At 41.6% G+C, this 19,535-nt stretch overlaps 1 protein-coding gene across 4 annotated transcripts in view; it reads left to right on the top strand.

The window, feature by feature from the left end:
- Positions 1-280: 280 nt before the first annotated feature.
- LOC143099263 (ornithine aminotransferase, mitochondrial) overlaps positions 281-19,535 on the top strand; it is a 132,306-nt gene continuing 113,051 nt past the window's right edge. Inside the window, exons 1-2 of one of the 4 annotated variants that reach the window (XM_076262357.1) lie at positions 281-377; positions 461-580. The gene's annotated coding sequence lies outside the window, so the exon portion shown is untranslated. Of the gene's footprint in view, positions 581-19,535 lie in introns of all 4 variants that reach the window. The other 3 variants (XM_076262359.1, XM_076262358.1, XM_076262356.1) reach the window with 3 other exon arrangements.

Here is a 19,535-nt window from a genome sequence, read left to right on the forward strand (position 1 = left end):
TTCAGTTAATACTCTTTCAAAATTAAATAAATCCAAAACTTTAAGATTAGGGTTTGATGAAAATGATATTTGAAAATAATTTGTCAAATTATTTTCAAATTTTAACCATTTTAAATGTATGTAACCCATATGTACACAAAAAAATGAGCGTCACGTCATTGACCCTAAAACACATGGCCATACTGACAAGCAGTGATTTGCCTTTGCTTCTGCTGAAATCATGGATCGAAGACTGTGTGGTTGAACATAGCCAGGCCTACTGAAAGAGAATGGCTTGTTGCATCAGGTAGTCCACGTAAACAGATCTACTTTGATAACTTCACAGTGCAAAGGGGTAACAGTTGCTCAAGTCTTGAGATTAGGCTATTATCACAAACGTAAGCAAATCATTGTGGTTAAGGTACAGAAAATGTGTATGTATAGATATGTTAGCGGTTAGGTTTAACCATTTCCCCCGTAGGTTCAGGAGGGCGTCATGACGCAGTAGGACTGCCCGATAAACGCACTATGCGCAGCAATCGACCTGACCTGCTCAGTGGAAGATTCACGCCGGCCAGGGGTGCACGAAAAACTTATTAAGGTAACATTAACGTTAATGGTAACTTGTATCAACGTATAATGATTGACACGTTTAACAGGTAATTTTAACATAAGCAGAATTTAAACAGATTGGCCATGCGATGCTAACATGGTAGTGTTTTGGTGTCAATGAAGTTGCCTAAAGTTAACGTCATTTGATGGTTAACGTTAACGTTAGCCTTTAGCGTTTGCGTTTATTTCAAAATGATTACCGTTACAGCTGCATGGTACAAGTGTAACTTTGTGTTGCTTTAGTCAGAAATCTAGCGGTGACTTTAATCACAATGTTACTTTAACTTGACATCGCTCATGTTAGCATGTTAGCTAAAAGGGACATGTGGACCTATATAACGTTAGCTGACGTTGTGTTAGGATAACACGCACAGTAACGTTAGTTACCAAGCATAAAATGATTCACCAGTGAAACGAAATGGCACTAGTTCCGGACTCATAGGCGTAGCTTTATCAACCGTCTCTGGTGCAACGGTGCCTGTAACCAGCCATTCTGAAGTCACGTTAGTTAGCTAGCTAGTCCCAGTAGAGACAGATAGGGAACACCATAGACGGTAAAAGAGCCTCGACGCTGCTGTTCTGTCAAACTGGGCTACCTGTCGAGTTATACTATCACGAAAGCTCAATGAAAAAGAAAACTCACAATCCACTGTTAGAAGTACATTTACTGTAATTTTGTGTTACCTCGTTGTACAATATTTAATAGTTAACGTCTGCTAATCGAAATCGCTAATGTAAGCTCACCAAAAAAAGACCGTTTTGAAATATGCGTTCCGTAGTCCTGTCATGTAGCTAGCACCTGGACTTTTTCTATCAAACATTTAACTGTATGTTGATGGTAGTATTTTAAAAAATCCTACCTATGTGCACAACTCAGGGACAACTTCTAACCACAAGCCATCAGGATTAGCACATCCACACACACATCACAATACAGTTAAGCACAAATATTCCAAGTGATTGGAACACAGACAACTCCTCATACACACCTCTTATTGTTTTACATTAGTTCGTTTTTTGCATGTTTAATTAATATTTGATCATTACTATTGTATTTATTTGGTTCAATTTGACATCTTTATTGAGTAAATAAAAACACACATTCAATTCAATATAAGCTTAGCCTTCCAAAAAGAACTGCAGGTGTTCATACCATTCTTTGTACTGGATTCTCATGTGGATTATCAAATGTAGTTAGACATATTATTTTCCACTGTTGTGTTCCACTGTAGTGGCCTGACTTAGACTGTATTCCTTTATACAACTAGATAGAAAGAGTATATAGCCACTCTGAACTTGTCTTAAACTGTGAACTTGTCTTAATATAGCTTTTAGATGTCCCAAGGGGGGCGTGTGAGGGTGGGACTCTGTTTGGCCTATTGCAATCCAGTGTCAGTTTGAACAGCTGAGAGAACGAGTTATGTGCCATGTTAACCTGATATGCATATGGGCCTATTTTTGGGATTTTGCACAGCGTCTATTGTAATAGCTCCTGTGTCCTCATACTGTGACCTATCATCAAATGCCTGGTATCCCCTGAAAGCTGAGACCTTGTAGAATTTTTAGAAACTGTCAGAATGACTCTGTTATGTACTGTCAAGGTGCTACAGTAGCTGGAATATTGCTTTTTCTTTCAGGCGGTTATGTAAATCCCTGGAAATGGCCACATTTCAGATGTGAAAGTCCCTAAAAGGGCCACTGAAACACATCAGAGGCCCACTCCCAGGTGTTGTGAAGATAAATATCTAAGGAAATGTTTGTACAATGAAGTATGACCCCTTTAGAGCCATTTTTGTGTGGAAATGCTCAGCTGGTTCAACCTCCACGTTCTTCTTCTTTGCCTGTCTTTTCGGCATGTTTTCTGCTTTCTTCTTCTTCAAAAGATCCAAATGATCCTTGAATTTACCCTTGGGGATCAATAAAGTATCTATCTATCTATCTAACTGTAAAAATTGCGACTGTATTCCTCTGACGAGCCGGTCGTACTAGTAAGCTATCGTTATGCACAACGAAGGTGGACTCAATTTCCCAGAGTTCCCCTCACCGGAGGTGGTTGTACCATACGTCATTCGAAAGGTCTACTCGTTGGCTACAAGACGATCTTTGAACCATCCTCGTAGCTTGTCATAGGCCAGAGCTATTGTCAATCAAAGCTAACTTATCCATTAGCCAGCTCGCATGGCTATCATGCTTCTAACACGTGTTTCTCGACAACGGTACGTCACACAAAGTTGTCACTGGTGTCTACGTACTCAGGAGAGCTTCCTGAACACGCTGAGTGGTGTGAATCCCGGCGATACATAGGATAAGCATACGAACTATGTGGTTTTCTGTCAGAGAAAAGTTATCGTTTGTTTTTTTACAAACTAAACGGTACTGTTTGGGTGGAATTATGCATCTTCTAAACGTAATGTCGACAAAACACGGTGGATATTCGGATTCTCGTGCTTCTTGTGAACAGTATGACACCAAGCATGTTGGGGTAGCCTGAAGCCCGGGATGTACACAAAGGCTGTAATGTGAGGAGACACGGTGGTGGTGGGGGCATTTGGAAACGTGACTAGTGATACAAATTGTAGGTTTTAGCCGTTCGGGATGGGTTTCATTCAGTCGACACGGATCTCAAATGAATCCTGAGGCTCATGGCTTTCCAATGGTGTATGCCATGACTATGTAGCTAGCACAATGACTCGGCTACGATATACTTTACATTGAGATTAGTGATTGAACGAGTGATTTGGGTCGATACCGACCCTGTGCTATGCAGAACAGGTTTTAATGTTTGCCTATGTTGTCAGAATTTTCATTAATATGTAGAAATGGGTAGAAATTGCTTGGTGTGAAATTGCAGTCCTGATAAGCCTTGTAGTTCATTTAATTATTTTGTCATGTGTGTGTTTGAAACATGCTGGTTGCTAAGTTGACATTTTGGAAGCGGTTGCTAGGTTTTTGCTAGGGTGCTTGAGGTGGTTGCTAAGGTGTTGCTAGGGTAATTATAGTGGTAACTACCAGACATTACATTACATTACATTACATTACATTACATTTGGCTGACGCATTTTTGGCCAAAGCGACTAACAACATGGTAAACAGTTTAAGTTTAGAGCAATTCTCAACAATATTAGGACAATTTAAAAAAACATTAGAGTACAGTAAGAATAAGTGCATCAGTGAGTGCTGTTTTTAACAGTTACGTGTCAGTTTAAGACGGCTGGTGAGTGCTAGGATCAGCAAGACTTGTTGTAAGTGTTGCTATGAGAGGAGATGTTCTCTAAAGAGCTGGGTCTTCAGGAGTTTTTTGAAAATGGGGAGGGATGTCCCTGCCCTTGTAGGAGCTGGCAGTGTGTTCCACCAGCGAGGAACAACAGATGAGAAAAGTTTGGATTGGCCTGAGCGTACCGGAGGTAGAGCTAGACGTCGTTCGTCTGAGGAGCGCAGCGGTCTGGAGGTAGCGTATGTCTGTATGAAGGCATTCAAGTAGGTGGGAGCAGAACCGGAGACTACTTTGTAGGCAATCGTTAGAGCCTTGAATTTGATGCGGGCCGCCATAGGTAGCCAATGTAGCTGGATGAGTAGCGGGGTAACATGTGCCCTCTTGGGTTGGTTGTAGACCAGGCGCGCCGCCGCGTTCTGGATCATCTGAAGTGGTTTCACTGCGCAGGCTGGGAGACCTGTCAGGAGGGCGTTGCAGTAGTCGAGTCGTGAGATGACTATTGCCTGAACCAGAAGTTGGGTGGCATCTTGATTTAAGTAAGTCCTGATTTTCCGTATATTGTAGAGTGCGAAACGGCATGACCGGGCGACTGAGGCAACATGATCTGAGAAGTTTAGTTGGTTGTCGAGAACAACTCCTAGATTTCTTGCAGTCCTGGTAGGTGAAACAGACAGAGAGTCAAATTTGATGTTGATGTCGTGGTGTATGGTAGGTTTAGCTGGGAGGACCAGCAGTTCAGTCTTTGAGAGGTTCAGCTGGAGGTGGTGTGCCTTCATCCATGTAGCTATGTCTGAGAGGCAATCCGAGATCCGTGCTGAAACCAAGGGGTCATCAGGTGGAAAGGACAGATAGAGCTGTGTGTCGTCTGCATAGCAGTGGTATGAGAAGCCATGCGAACGGATAATCTGTCCCAAGGAGGTGGTGTAGATAGCAAAGAGAAGGGGGCCCAGTACTGAGCCCTGGGGGACCTCTGTGGTGAGATGGTGAGGTGCAGATAGCTGACCAAGCCATGATACGTTAAACGAGCGTCCTGTGAGGTAGGATTCAAACCAGGAGAGAGCAGAACCGGAGATTCCCATGTTAGCGAGTATAGAGAGAAGGATGCGGTGATTAACCGTGTCAAAGGCAGCCGATAAGTCAAGCAGAATGAGTACTGATGACCGAGCGGTCGCCCTGGTTTTCGAGTGTCTGTAGCACTGTTGATTTTGTCATTGTAGAAAGCCGTCTTAGCAGCAGTGATGCTGGCTGAGAAGGAGGCCAGGAGTGTCTGGTAGTTTTTGAGGTCATCTGTTAGTTTGGATTTGTGCCATTTCCTCTCCGCGGCTCTGAGTCTGGTGCGCTGCGATCGGAGGGTATCATTTAGACATGGATGAGAGTGTTTGGATCGAGCTGGCCTTGTGGTAAGAGGGCACAGCTCGTCTAGACACGAGCTCAGTGTGGAGCAGAGCGAGTCTGTGGCCTCATTAACCTCCAGAGAGGAGAAGGTGTTGAGTGGAGGTAGACCGGAGGCAACCACAGAGGAAAAGTGCGTTGGAGACAGGTTCCGGATGTTGCGGCGGAACGTGACCATCGGCTGAGGAGGCGGAGGCTGTTCTGTCAGGCTGACGTTGAACCGGATGAAGAAGTGGTCAGAAAGATGGAGAGGCGTCACCGTGAGGGTGTCTGTGCTGCAGTTCCGAGTGAAGATCAAGTCAAGCTCTTTGCCAGCTTTGTGTGTCGGTGGGCTTTGAACCAGTTTGAGGTCAAAGGAGTGGATCAGGGCCAGAAAGTCCGCTGAGCCTGGGGCATCTAAGTGGATGTTGATATCGCCGAGAAGAAGAAGCGGACAGTCATGCTCAGGGATGGAGGACAGCAGAGTGTCAAGTTCATCCAAAAAGTCGCCTAGTTGGCCTGGAGGGCGGTAGATGACCAGCACGTAGAGTTTTGCTGGGGCGATCACTGTGATGGCATGGAATTCGAATGAGACATATTTGTTTGAAGGCAGTAGCGGGGTGAATTTCCATTTGTTGGAGATCAGCAGGCCCGTCCCACCTCCTCGTCCAGATGGACGAGGGGTGTGGGATAGTGTAAGGTTAGTGGAGAGTGCAGCCGGGGTGGCTGTGTTCTCTGACATGTGGACTCGAGTCACATGACTTGGACTCGAGTCAGACTCGAGTCATGATTTTAATGACTTCAGACTTGACTTGATAAAAATCTGCATGACTTGCGACTCGACTTGGACTTGAATACTATTCACTCGAGACTTGACTCGGACTTTGCCTCTTTGACTTGTGATGACTTGACCTGTCTCGAATCAAAAACTAAATTTCCTGATCGTGGACCAGTCACCCCAGAGACGCTTTCCCTCCGCGACTAAAAAAAAATAAAAAATTAAAATAGCGGAGACAAGTGGCCAGAGCACAGTTCAGTGCTGCCGCTACCCCCACACGTGTTACGCACTGTGTGTAGGGCACCAAGAGACCGAGGAAGGACCAATATTTAGCCAATAAATAGTAGCTTTACTGCAAACTGATTTGCACTCTTGTTAGAGAACGTTTAATGTTAAAATGCACCAACAGCATGTTACATAAAGATGATACTTTTCGAGACCTCTCCATGAAGATCCAACTTGAACTTATGCTAGCCTACTGCATTTAATTAAGAACGCATCTAAGCACGCACGAGAGGGAGAGAAAACGAGTAGGTTCCAGCTGGCTTGTCATTGTTGATAATTGATATTTTCTTTTAAATATAAGGAACGTATAAAAGGAAATCGTGAAGGCAACAAATACGAGATTAGAGGAGATTGCGAATTTATCCGGTTCTCACTAGCCTACTGTTATAAACTATGAGATCCAGGTCACTATGACATACTAGCTGCACTCACTGTGATTTGGAAAGTGGACAAGAAGAGTTGTCTTTGCCTTTGTGTAATGGAACTGGTGAATCTTGAAGTATTCTATAATTTATTTACATGAAGCACATGATATGCAGATTGAAACGCATTCCACTCAGCTACTGTAGCTAGGTGGCTACTGGCTACCAGGCTCATAGGCTAATTCACTTTTAATTGCAAACAGAAAATGTCAAGCAAGCGTCATGTCATACATGCTTCTCTTTCCAAAGGAATGAAAGCTGTTTGTCCCAACTTAATATCATGCTTATCATTGTTAATATTGTGCTATACATGTGGCACAAACAATGTTTGAGTTTGTGGACTAGCCATAGGCTGAATGGAGCTGGTAAAAAAAGATCATTATGAGAACGTGTGGACAGTGGCACAATGGGCTTAAAGTGACAGTGCACCATTTACAAATAAGATAAACAGCATCAAATGTGTAGTATTTCTTAAGAAATTAATACTTTAAAACAAAATTACTGTCATTATTATCTTTTAAATAATATAAAAGTGTTGACCTTGGCTTCCCTTATGAGTCGCCACTGGCAGACAGCCTAATAATAATATAATACCGATAATAATAATATAATAATAATATAATAATAATAATAATAATTGTTTGCAGGCAAATCTGTGGCATAGCGCAGTGAAATGCCATCAGTCAAATTATTACTCATCCTTACAGTGGGCTCTGCAATTTGGAAAAACAATATATATATTTGCAGCTGTGCTGAGTGTCATGTAGCTATACGTTTTGTACAGATTACTCAGGTATGCACATGTGTATATTACACAGGTATGCGCATGTCGTAAAAGATTGCAAGACAGAAACATTGAACATGTTTTAATCTGTATTTATAAAAAAAATACTGTGGATTAGATGTAAGTGCTAAAATTATGATCGATAGTCTAATAATGGCATTATTAAGTGAAGAGTACCTGATTACTTGTTTAGGACTTGAAAAAGATTGGGACTTGGACTTGGACTCGACTTGGCTTTGATGTGACTTGGACTTGGACTCGACTTGCCCTTCTCTGTATTTACTTGGGACTTGACTTGGACTTGACTGCTAAGACTTGGGACTTACTTGTGACTTGCCAAACAGTGACTTGGTCCCATCTCTGGTAACTACGCTATAATAAGTGGTTGCTAGAAATAATCATATTGGTTGCTAGGTGGTTGCTAGGGTACTTGAGGTGGTTGCTAGGGTAATTATAGTGGTTACTATGCTATCAAAAGTGGTTGCCAGGCTGGTTGCTAGGGTAATGATGTTGGTTGCTAAGGTGGTTGCAAGGTTGACATTTTAGAAGTTGTTGCTAGGTTGTTACTAGGGTACTTGAGATGGTTGCTAGGGTAATTATAGTGGTTACTATGCTATAATAAGTGGTTGCTAGGTTGGTTGATGGGGTAATCATGTTAAAGGAAATATAGTGCATGCAAAGTTGTTCCTATGTTGGTTGGTAGGGTAATCATGCTGGTTGCTAAGTTGACATTTTGGAAGCAGTTGCCAGGTTGTTGCTAGGGTATTTAAAATGATTGCTAAGATGTTGCTAGGGTAAACATAGTAGTTACTATGCTATAAAAAGTGGTTGCTAGGTTGGTTCTTAAAGTAATCATGTTGGTTGTTAACTCATTGAATGCCAAGCTGTTTTTGGGAGCTTTGTCCTAGAGTGCCAGCAATCTAGACCATTGTTGATGATTTTTGTACAGCCACAGCATATTCTGTGTTATAGCTATGAACACATACAATAGCTCGATTAAAAGGTGAGACTTTTAGCTCTCGGTGGGTGCAAACCGTGTATTTCTACACGCCTCTGTTCCTGAGAACTCCCAAGCTAAACAGTGGCTAACTTTCATCAAAGTCGCTGTTTTTTTCTAGAAATGGAGATATAACATCTTTCATGAAATATGAAGTGTTGCCTGTTACTTACTAGGGATGGCACGGTTTTTGAAAAATGCTCCGAACCGTGCGGATGGCATGTCACGGTTCGGAGTGTGTGTTCGTCGTACGGTCCTACGGTTCAGGCTAGTTATGGCATGCGCAATTGATTCCCATGTGACAATGTGTTTCCCTTTTGCGCGAGAGTAGGAGTATAGTTTTGAGTGCTGCGCGCGACTGGAGTCTTTAGAAATGGCAAGTGCGAGAGACAAAGACTGCCCGGAGTTGCAGGATGCGCCAGCTTCTTATAGGTCTGGTGTGTGGGAACATTTCGGATTTGAGGTTACCTATGATGATAGAGGAGTTAAGACCACAGAAAAGACTGCGACTGTGTGCAAACATTGTGCAACACGTGTTCAGTATGCTCTTGGCAACACTTCGAACATGCTAGGTCATATGAAAAGACGTCACCCCAATGAGTCTGTAGACAGTTTAAGGAAGAAAGAGCCGCAGGCTACCCAACAACTTCTGTCCTCAGCATTTAAGCAGCCTCTCAGTGATAACTCGGCCAGGGCAATGGCCATAACGAAAGCAATCGGGATGTTTATTGCAAAAGATATGATGCCATATAGTGATTGAGGGTGAAGGATTTCGTCAGTTGATGAAAATACTCGAGCCCCGCTACAACATTCCCTCCCGCCGACACTTCGGCACCTCCGTAGTTCTAAAACTATACGACGAGACACGAGAAAAACTTGTCAAAGAATTGTCCGACACGGCCCACGTAGCTCTCACCACCGATGGATTGCATTTATTGATAGCCACTAGCCAGCATGTTTTTTAATATTTAAAATATTACAGTGGCACTTTTACTTTAGATAAGAACTTTATGTTTCCAAATACTGCACTTTAATTTAAGAATTTAATTTAAGATGCAAGAGTTACACTTTCTTTCTTTGTGTGCCAAAAAGGGGCATACGTTCCTGCAGATGGCAATAGTACATATTCTGCCTTTTATGCCAAATAAATGAAAAGATTGTTGAAATCATCAATGTCTTCCCTCTTGTTGTATCAAAATCTCAACTGTAGCTTAAAGTTTCCTCAGACAATAATGTGCTTTATGTGAAGTCAAATTCAGTTTGTGCATTATTACACGATAACTATTCTTTAAATACTCTAGCCTAATTGTGGATGATTAAGCTATATGCTGAAATATGTTTCTGGAGTGTTAAAGATTAAAAGAAAAAATAACAAGAACCATACCGAACCGAAAACCGTGACCCTAAACCGTGATACGAACCGAACCGTAGATTTTGTGAACCGTGCCACCCCTATTACTTACTTGTGTAAACTTTCCGGGAAGTGATCAGCGAGACCTGGCGAGACTGCCACCTAGTGATAGACCCACGAAAATGGCCTCGTTTTGACCTGACGTGCATGCGTCACTGATTCGACCCAAAGCGGCAACCGAGTTATGATAAAATGTCCAGATAAAATGTCCAGATTGTGCGTTTTCATGAGTTTCACGATCGTCATATATTTCATTTCCATTCATCAGAGTTCCCAAAATCACATATAAGGTGTGTTAGAGTGTCTAGTTTCGTAATTTAAAAAAAAGCTGAAAACTTAATATTACGTTTTTGGCACTCAACGCATGGGAAGGAAAAACGTAATATTACGTTTTTGGCACTCAATGAGTTAAGTTGGTTGCTAGGTTGACATTTTGGAAGTGGTTGCTAGGTTGTTGCTAGGGTACTTGAGGTGGTTGCTAAGGGGTTGCTAGGGTAATTATAGTGGTTACTATGCTATAAAAAGTGGTTGCTAGGTTGGTTGCTAGGGTTATCATGCTGGTTGCTAAGTTGGTTTCTAGGTTGACATTTTGGAAGCGGTTGCTAGGTTGTTGCTAGGGTACTTGAGGTGGTTGCTAAGGTGTTGCTAGGGGTAATTATAGTGGTTACTATGCTATAAAAGTAGTTGCTAGGTTGGTTGCTAGGATAATCATGTTGGTTGCTAAGGTGGTTGTTAGGGTGTCATTATGGAAGTGGTTAATAAAATACCCCCCCTACTGTAATGTAGAGTGCAGCCTCCTTTCCCCCAGTGAGCTCATCATTTCTCTGTGGACGTTTGGTAAAACATACGGTTTGACCATTAATGGCACCTGTACCTGTGCAAGATGAAAACAAAACAAGAAAATAAAATAAAGCATGGACATAAACACTTTTACAGGGCTCCCTAATGCTAAGTATCAAAATAATGTTCAATTGAGCTATTAGGCCTATTATGCTGTCGTGTGTAGCCTATACTTTTTGGGTTTTAATATGGAGGGTGAGAATTTTGTTTGAGTTTGTTTGTTTGTCGCGATTGTTGTGTAGTAGGATGATGCGGAACCATTGTTTTTCATTTTGATTCATCGCCCACCCGCCGGACCGGGCCCCCGAAAGGAGGGTAGGCAGGACACCGTTCTGTGAATATCTCAAGAACAGTAGGGCCTAGGATGACCAACTTTAGATCGGCACATAACTTGGGCGTCATAATTGAGGACCAACTTAACTTTTCTGAGCATGTAGCCTCAATTGCAAAATCATGTTGGTTTATCCTTTACAGCATTAGGAAGATCAGACCTTATCTGACAAGATTCCACACAACTTCTTGTACAGGCAATGATTATCTCCTAGCTGGACTATTGTAGTTCATTGTAACTGGCCTACCTGCTTGTGTAGTAAGATTGCTGATTCAGAATGATGCAGCACGCCTGGTTCAGCCAAAGAGGACATGTAACTCCTCTCCTGGTTGTCTCCACTGGCTCCCTATAGTGGCCAGAATTAAGTTTAAATCTCTCACTTTGGCCTATAGGACACTGACTGGATCTGCTCCCTGCTATCTTAATTCAATGATCAAGATGTACATCCCCAACCGCCCACTGCGGTCTTCTGATGAGCATCTGTTGTGTTGATAAGCCATAAGCGCTAGTTCAAATTCAAGACTCTTCCTCAGTGGTTCCATGTTGGTGGAATGAGTTGCCCAGTGGTCTCCGATCCTCTGATAGTTTTGGGTCTTTCAAGAGGGGTCCAAAGGCATCTGTTCAACACGCACTTATTTATAATTTGTTTATTTTCATTAGGCTATTGATTGAATTGACATTGTTGTTTATTATTTCCATTCTCTTTAATGTAGTCTTACTAATCGAACTATTGCACTGTTGTTATTTGTATGTCGCTTTAGACAAAAGCCTGTAAAACAGTCAGGTGGACAGCAGACAGAGTGATATGATGGTAGGGGCTGAGAGACAGGCTCATGCTGAAAAGTTTCTCCCCTCCCTTTTGTGTGACATTGAAAAGTTGGATGGCCCTGCCTGGGGACAAAGGACCTCCTCAACTTGTCTGTTGAGCATGACCGTGAGTGAAGTCTGACAATGAACATACGAATCCCCTAGAATTTTTTCCTGTGCTGTTGATCGTAGGAAGGCCCCCCCCCCCCCCCCCAAGAAAAGAGAACATTTTGAAAAAATGACTCCTTAAATGGTGACTTCTGGTGGATTTTGTGAAAGAAATGGACAGATTGAGTCACAAATTATGACATAACCATCAACACAAGCAAGCATTTACAAAGCATGATTATTGCAGAACTTTGCAGAACATTATTCATGTTTTTCTTTCACCTTTTTCATTTACATTATTAGTATTAGCCACTGTACAACTGTACACTGTAGGTCACTACAAACTATTACTATTTAGAATATACAGTGCTGTGTAGGGATGTCCGATATTGGCTTTTTTGCCGATATCCGATATGCCGATATTGTCCAACTCTCAAATTTCGATTCCGATATCAGCCGATACCGATGTCGATATATGGGTTATTTTTCCTCAAAACTAATTTAGGTAACATCACATATCTCCTGTTGTGGAATTAACACAACATGCTTAATGTTATTGTGATGCCCCACTGGATGCATTCTTGAATGCAACAAGGCTTTCCAAATGTTAACATTGTCTGTGCAAAATAAGAAAAATACTTCAACTTAATTTAGGGAAAAAGTGCCATGTTTATTTTTATTTTTTTTAATTGTCTCAAACAACAGTTTGGATTACACTCTCCCTGAGATAATCTTGACAATGCCCACAACAAATAGGGCAAATTTGACTTCTTCACAAATGATAAAACATTGTACCTGAACAACTATGTGCAACATAGCAGAATGTAAAGCCAACTAAAATAACAGGCATAGTGTATGACAGGCTACCCTTTTTCTGTGTTAAATGAGCCTGCATTTGTAGGATGCTTCATGAACTGTTTCTTTAACTAAAACTCAATCACCTTAATTGAATGAATGCACAAATATGAGTCAATTACAATGTGGCAAGCAACTATACTGCACAATTTTGAAAACATTTGTTTGAGCTACAAAAAATACTTCAGGCTTGAGGTGAAGTACAAAAAATGAAACATTTTAAGGTGTACAAATCTAAGCAGCCTGTGTCCCTAGCCCATTACTTGGGCTAATGCAATCATTGAAATTATAAACTGGGCTCAATCAGCACTGCTCTACATGAGCAACAACAAAGAGATGCAACATTAAGGTAGTGTGCAATAAGAACAAGGAAGGCACAAAGTTTCAGTCCAGACCTTCCAGAGTAGTAAACAAAGTCCTCCTTTAGTATTAGTCCAATGAACGGGGCTAAAAGACTGACTGGCCTTCATAACGGGCCATACCCACAATCAGGCTTGGAATTTCACCATTTTAGGGGCAAGGCCACTTGGCCTTCAGTTGGGCATATTTGGTGGGGGGCACAAAGGCCACATGTCAGGGCACCAAGGCCAAAGTTAACTATACAGTAGTAGGCTATAAAAATGATCAAAGTTGTATTCACTGCAGTAGACCTGCATCACTGTATGAAACATTACAAAAACATAAAACATGACGTATTACATATAACTGTAAATCATCTGATCATCTAATATTTTCAGATATCTAGGCTATATTTAACATTTATTTTATATTTGGCCTGTTATGAAATCATGTATTGAACAATTTAAGCACAGCTCAGCTTTAAGAAACTCAAATAGCCTAGATGCATGCTTAGCATTTTGTGATCATTAAGGCTACTTTCACAAACTCTTATAGTCAGCTGTCCTCTGATTTACCGATATCTAGGCGACATTTGTAATATTTGTTTTGTATTTGGTCCGTTATGAAATAATGTGGAACAATTTAAACACAGTGTAAAACTTAAATCCCAAATTTGGAGACATCCATGTATGTTGAAATTTACTGCAAATTCAAAACGGGATTAGTCTAGAACGGCTAACTGTACAGGGGACTGATTTACACCTTTCTGTTCGGTAAGGTCTGCTGTTTATTCTGATATATGGTTTGTCATATGTTAAACGAAGGGTTCTGAAGTATTCTACCGAGATGAATGGGTAGGGAGATGGACGCAAAACCTTCAGTAGAATTTATGATTAAATTGAATGATATTATTTACTTTTCTCGCGAACCGTTCACCACAGCAATTAGCGGCTAACATCGTTAGAAAAAGCTCTTTCATGTTATACTTGTGATGTCTGTGTGATGAGTAGGCTACTTCGCGAGTAGTTCAACTGAGAAGAATGGGTTAATTTGGACGCACTTTCTTGCGCTGTCACTTTCTCCACTGCGTAATTTGGCCATAGGCCATAGGCTAAATATATATCGCTATTAGTAGGACGCAAAGCAGAATATTTAAAGAAGGGGGCACCAAGGCCACCGTGGCCTGTAAACCTCTGATTTTCAAAGGGGCGTCACGGCCAACGCAAGGGGCTACGACGGCCATGGCCAATTCCAAACCACAGACATAATGTTGAAACAGAGCGAGCAAGTTTGTTACTGCAGCCATCCACGCTTGTTTGTATGCTTCAAGACGCAGCTTGATGAGGTCATCATCTGTGCGCCGGTAAACGCTTCAGGAGCGCATAGGCACTATTTGGGTGTAACGCAAGCATTATTTTATCGGTTTTAAGGCAAAAAAAATCCGATAACGATATTAACAGATATTACATTTTTATGCTAATATCGGGCCGATAATATCGGTGGGCCGATATTATCGGACATCTCTAGTACTGTGCATAAGTTAACTTTAATGCCGTGACGGCCCGTGACGCTTGCTTGATTCTCATGGTTTTAAGCTAACTTAGCGTTGTTGTGCATGGTGTATTTGAATATGAATGGATGAAATGAATTATGTTTCCCATGTCATTTGGTAAAATAAATGGTCAAAAACTTGAAGAAAATCTATCTTGGATTATAGCAGATAAGTGTCTTGTATCATATCTATAATTTTGGTGAGCTCTACAGGAATTAGAAACCATCTCAGATGTAAATGGTTGCGTATCCTATTACTCAAATTCAATTAAACCCACCAATAGGCTAGCTTGACCTTAGTTTCACCTCCTAGGTATGTTAGCAACACAGGGCTTGAAAGCATTGCCTGTATCACAAACAAAAACGAAACAATGCGTAGAATTTATCTGGGAATAGGCTACTGAAGGTAGGGGCGAGCTATCTCGCTGGCGTGTTTAATTTGGTTCCTTGGTTAACATACTGTAGCCTACGTTTTTTTTGCACAAAATTGCGTCTTCTAATAAACTTAAAAATAAACACAAACAAGCGTGATCTCCTGTGGAATCCCTGACTGCGCCTTTAACGTTAGCCAACTATTATTTGTTGACATGAAACCTGAACGAACGGCAGCTGTTCCTGAAGTTCACCTGCGTCTACTTTTTTTTTTTTAATTAGGCAACTTTTTTTGCAGTGGCGCTTGAATTCGCCACTGCGCCGCTGATGAATACATTGTAGGGGAAACAGAACTTTTACAGAACTTTTACTGTGCAAATTTCACAAACATCTTGTAGCCTATAAAATCAATACAAAAAGTAGTGCAACTTTATACTTTTTTGAAATGTATACAATTTAAAATGAAACCTCTCTGCTAATATGCATACTCTGTCAAATAGACCTATCAGAAACATGCCTTATTGTTATTGTGTGGTTTACATGATGTTAGTGGTAGGCTAACGATAACTTCATGTGGATGTCTTGTTAGCCTGCCATGAGCTTCGATTCGGTTCGCTAGGCAAAACATTAACAAAAAAGTTAGTTTTGGTGCGTGCACTGATGACAGTCAGGATAATTTCTAACTAGCCAGCTAGTATTGCTCAGTGCATGTCTATAACATGCTTTACTTGCTACCTGGCTAATTTCAGCGAATACTCTTAAGGTGAGATGAATGATAAGCTCATTAAACTTCACTGTGGGTTGCTAACTAACGACATCACCTACTAGCCAGCTAACTACAGCTGTTCTCAATAGAATTTTCGTGACGGTAAATCCCTTTCAATGCAGAATCCCTTAACGTTTTTCCTTAACTAAAGAAACAATTTAAGGTATTCTGTGCAACACCCTTAAATAAACCTCTTATCTAAGGAGAAATTAAATTAAGGGTCATACTTCAGGGGAAAAACTTCAGGTGTTTTGTGTTTACCCTCACTATGCCTCGCAGTGGCATCATGCGTGCGTGTGAAAAAAGTCCCGTCTGAAACACTGTCGCGCGGCACAGCGTTCCAAACGTTGTGTAATCAAATACACCGGTATGGCGGTATATTAAAAATTCATATCATAACGAAAATATACACCGGTATACGGTGTGAACCGGTATACCGCCCAGCACTACCTAATCGTGAGGTTGGTGTATCGTTACAGCCCTACTGGCAATGACTGACTGGTAAAACATCCAGAGGAGCTTACTGCGGACATTGAATGACCGCAGCCTCCTCAGGATCTCCTGAAATCCACCACTATCTCCTTGGTCTTTGTTGCGTTCAGCTGCAGAGCTGGTTGAGCCTGCACCATCGCACAAAGTCATCCACCAGGTTCCTGTACTCATCCTCCTGTCCATCCCTGATACACCCCACAATTGCAGTGTCATCCGAAAACTTCTGCATGTGGCATGACTCAGAATTGTAGCTGAAGACAGATGTGTAATGGTGAACAGTAACGGTGAAAGCACAGTCCTCTGAGGCGCTCCGGTGCTTCTGATCACAGAAGCAGTCCTTCAGCGTGATGAACTGTGGTCTCCATCAGGTAGTCTGTGATCCAGGATACCAGGTGAGCATCAACCGCCATCTGCACAAGCTTGTCTCAATCTGACCGGCTGAATGGTGTTAAAGGTGTTATTCAAAGATAAGACACAACGTCAAGTTCTCTAACTTTTAATGACCACCGTCATCCACACTCGCTCATGAACTGCACACAATCAACATCCGGTTCCTATACAATAACAGTCCCTAGGTGTTTTCTACACAATAAAAGTTCCTAGGTGATTTCATAGTAAATACAACAAATTATATTTCACAGTTAACAAACTCACTCTCTTCTTAAAATAAAAAAAAATGTAAACCCTGAGACTTTCCAATAAAGTGAACATAATAACAGTGCAAAACAATTTACCTTTTAACAGTATTCAAGTACCATGTTGTTATGAATAAGAGTACAACAAAAACTCTATAATCTATATATTTTAGTCAAGTTTCCAGTGTCCCTCACTCAGTGCTTTCAGCAACTGTTGAGGTGAGGCCCCCTCTTTGGTTAAGCAGTCTGCAAGTTGTTCTTTTGTGTTGTTCCACAGAACACGCTCAATTTTCTGTGTTTGGACAAGCTCCTTGATACTACTCACTTCCAGGCAAAGTCTCTTCTCAGAGACAGACTTTGTGGACTTAAGTGCATCAACAAGTGAATAATTGTCAGTTACACAGATTAAAGGTGGAGCACGCTCGGCACCCCCTGTGGCCAATTCAGAAAACAGTGTAGCAAGAAAAATGGCATTATCTATTTCCTCAGACATTGCTAAAGTTTCTCCAGCAAGCGTGCTTCTCACCACTCTCTTAACTCTCTTAGACTGCCAAGAAAGTGGTGAAAATGTGCCATCTTCTCCCATCAAAACTATCAGGTGCCCTCCTTGAGTGCCCCCATCTGTGAGGTTTCCAAATGAGGCATCACTGAACACTACAATCTTGAGAGCACTGTCTCTATCCAAATGGTGAAAGATTAAACCTACTTTCTTGGACTTCAATTTGCACACTATTCTGTTTGCTTCATGTATTGTTTGCACTGTTGCATTTTTAAGCTTAGAAGCTAGGTAGCTGGCATCAAACAAGACGTCTGGCCTGGTCTGCCTCGCCACCCAGAGAATCTGACCTATCTTTGACCTGAGTTGATCCTTTTCCTCTTCACAAAGAGAAGAGTCATGTTGCACGGCTCGTGAAGGAGCCACATGTATTGGCTGCATATGTTGAATGTAGTTCTCCTGGTGTATTTGCACAGTTTTGTCAACAGTTACAATGTCTATCCCCACATAGCAGAAGTTGTCATGTCCCTCACGTCCAACTTGAAATACAGACCTAAGGTGGGGTATTACTGTATTGGAGAAACTGTCTGTGCCTCCCCAAATGAAGTCATCTACGTGACAGGGAAGTACCCCACTCACATTGCAGTCCTGATCTGTCCAATAGAAAACAGCTGGATCGACCATGGACATCTTGCCTCCTGCTTTCAGCACCATTTCCTTCACCCTGTTGTACCAGTACAGGGAAGCATCTGCCAGCCCATACACACACTTTCTGAGCTTCCATAATTTTCCAGTACAGTCTGCTTCGGAGGGAGGTCTGATAGATGTCACGTGACAGTTCAACTCCCTGTAGGAATGCAGCTTTTATATCCATAGAATGTAGGGTCCATTGTCTTTGACAGATAACAGCCAAAAGTAGTCGAAGCGACTCTGTAGCACGAGTTGGTGAATCCTTTTGCAGTTCTGACACTTGTAATTCTTCAAAACCTCTAGTCACCAACCTTGCTTTTGGTACCAATCCAGTGGGTGTTTCTTTAAGGGTGCATACCCATCTGGTGCTAATGCGCTTTTGTCCTTCATCTTGAACAATTTCAAACACATTGTTATCTCTCCAATTCTTCATCTCTTCCTGTTTAGCTATGTCAAAGGATAGATCTTTTGTGATCAACACATCCTCACTGTTATCTGTGGTATTATACCTAACATCAGCAATAATGGATTCTATCTGAAGGTTCTCCAACTTTGATATATCAACTGCATCTGTCTTTCCTGCAACATTGCTTGGCTCAATGAATAGCAGATTGTACCAGCTTTTGTATGTAGATTTGCCAGCACGCCCAAGAACTTCTGCTCTGTGTAAAGTCCCACTGTGGGCATCTCTGTAATTACAGTGCATGAAAATGCACTGTACTGTTCTTCCTAGGCAACTTCTTCTTCTTATTATTCCGCTTACCACTTTTTCCGTACGCAATTTCTCTTGAACAGTTTAACTTAGAAACTTCGTTCAAACTTTGTAACGTAGGTCTTCAAACAGATCGGGTTGGTATGACTTTTCAACTTTGAAACTTTTATACTTTTTAAACTATTAAAGAAAAACTTTTTAAAAATCCCCATAGACTTAACATTGCCGATTATGACATCATAATACGGCCATTAAGCAATTAGAATCCTATGGCAGGTGTTCAGGCCACCTGCAGCCTCACGGTGTGTTTCCACACAACGAAATTTTGCGTCGCTCTCATTGAGGTTGAATGGAGACGAAATTCGCCCTAGTTGGGCGAAATGAAAGCGAATCGCCGAGGCAGGCGAAACAAAGTTGGCCAAAGTTTAACTTTATTTAAATGAGGACCATTCGAGAACCAATCAGGTCCGCGTCTTTGTGTTTGGAGGCGGGAGTTACAAAAAAGTCTGACCAAGATGGCGGAGACTACCTGAGCTGTAACGCGAACATTTGTATGTGATTAAATGTTTCTACACAAACATTGGCACTTGTATCAACACGAATTGTGGTTTATATGCCACACAAACTTAGTCAGAGCACATACACCACTAAATAAACCACTATATATGTTAGTTTAAGCACTCGATCT

The sequence above is a fragment of the Alosa pseudoharengus genome, unplaced genomic scaffold (assembly GCF_046254945.1).
Source record: "Alosa pseudoharengus isolate Yale_2024_CS ecotype anadromous, Long Island Sound unplaced genomic scaffold, YU_APseudo_1.1 YU_APseudo_1.1_scf_26, whole genome shotgun sequence".
Lineage (NCBI taxonomy): Eukaryota > Metazoa > Chordata > Actinopteri > Clupeiformes > Clupeidae > Alosa > Alosa pseudoharengus.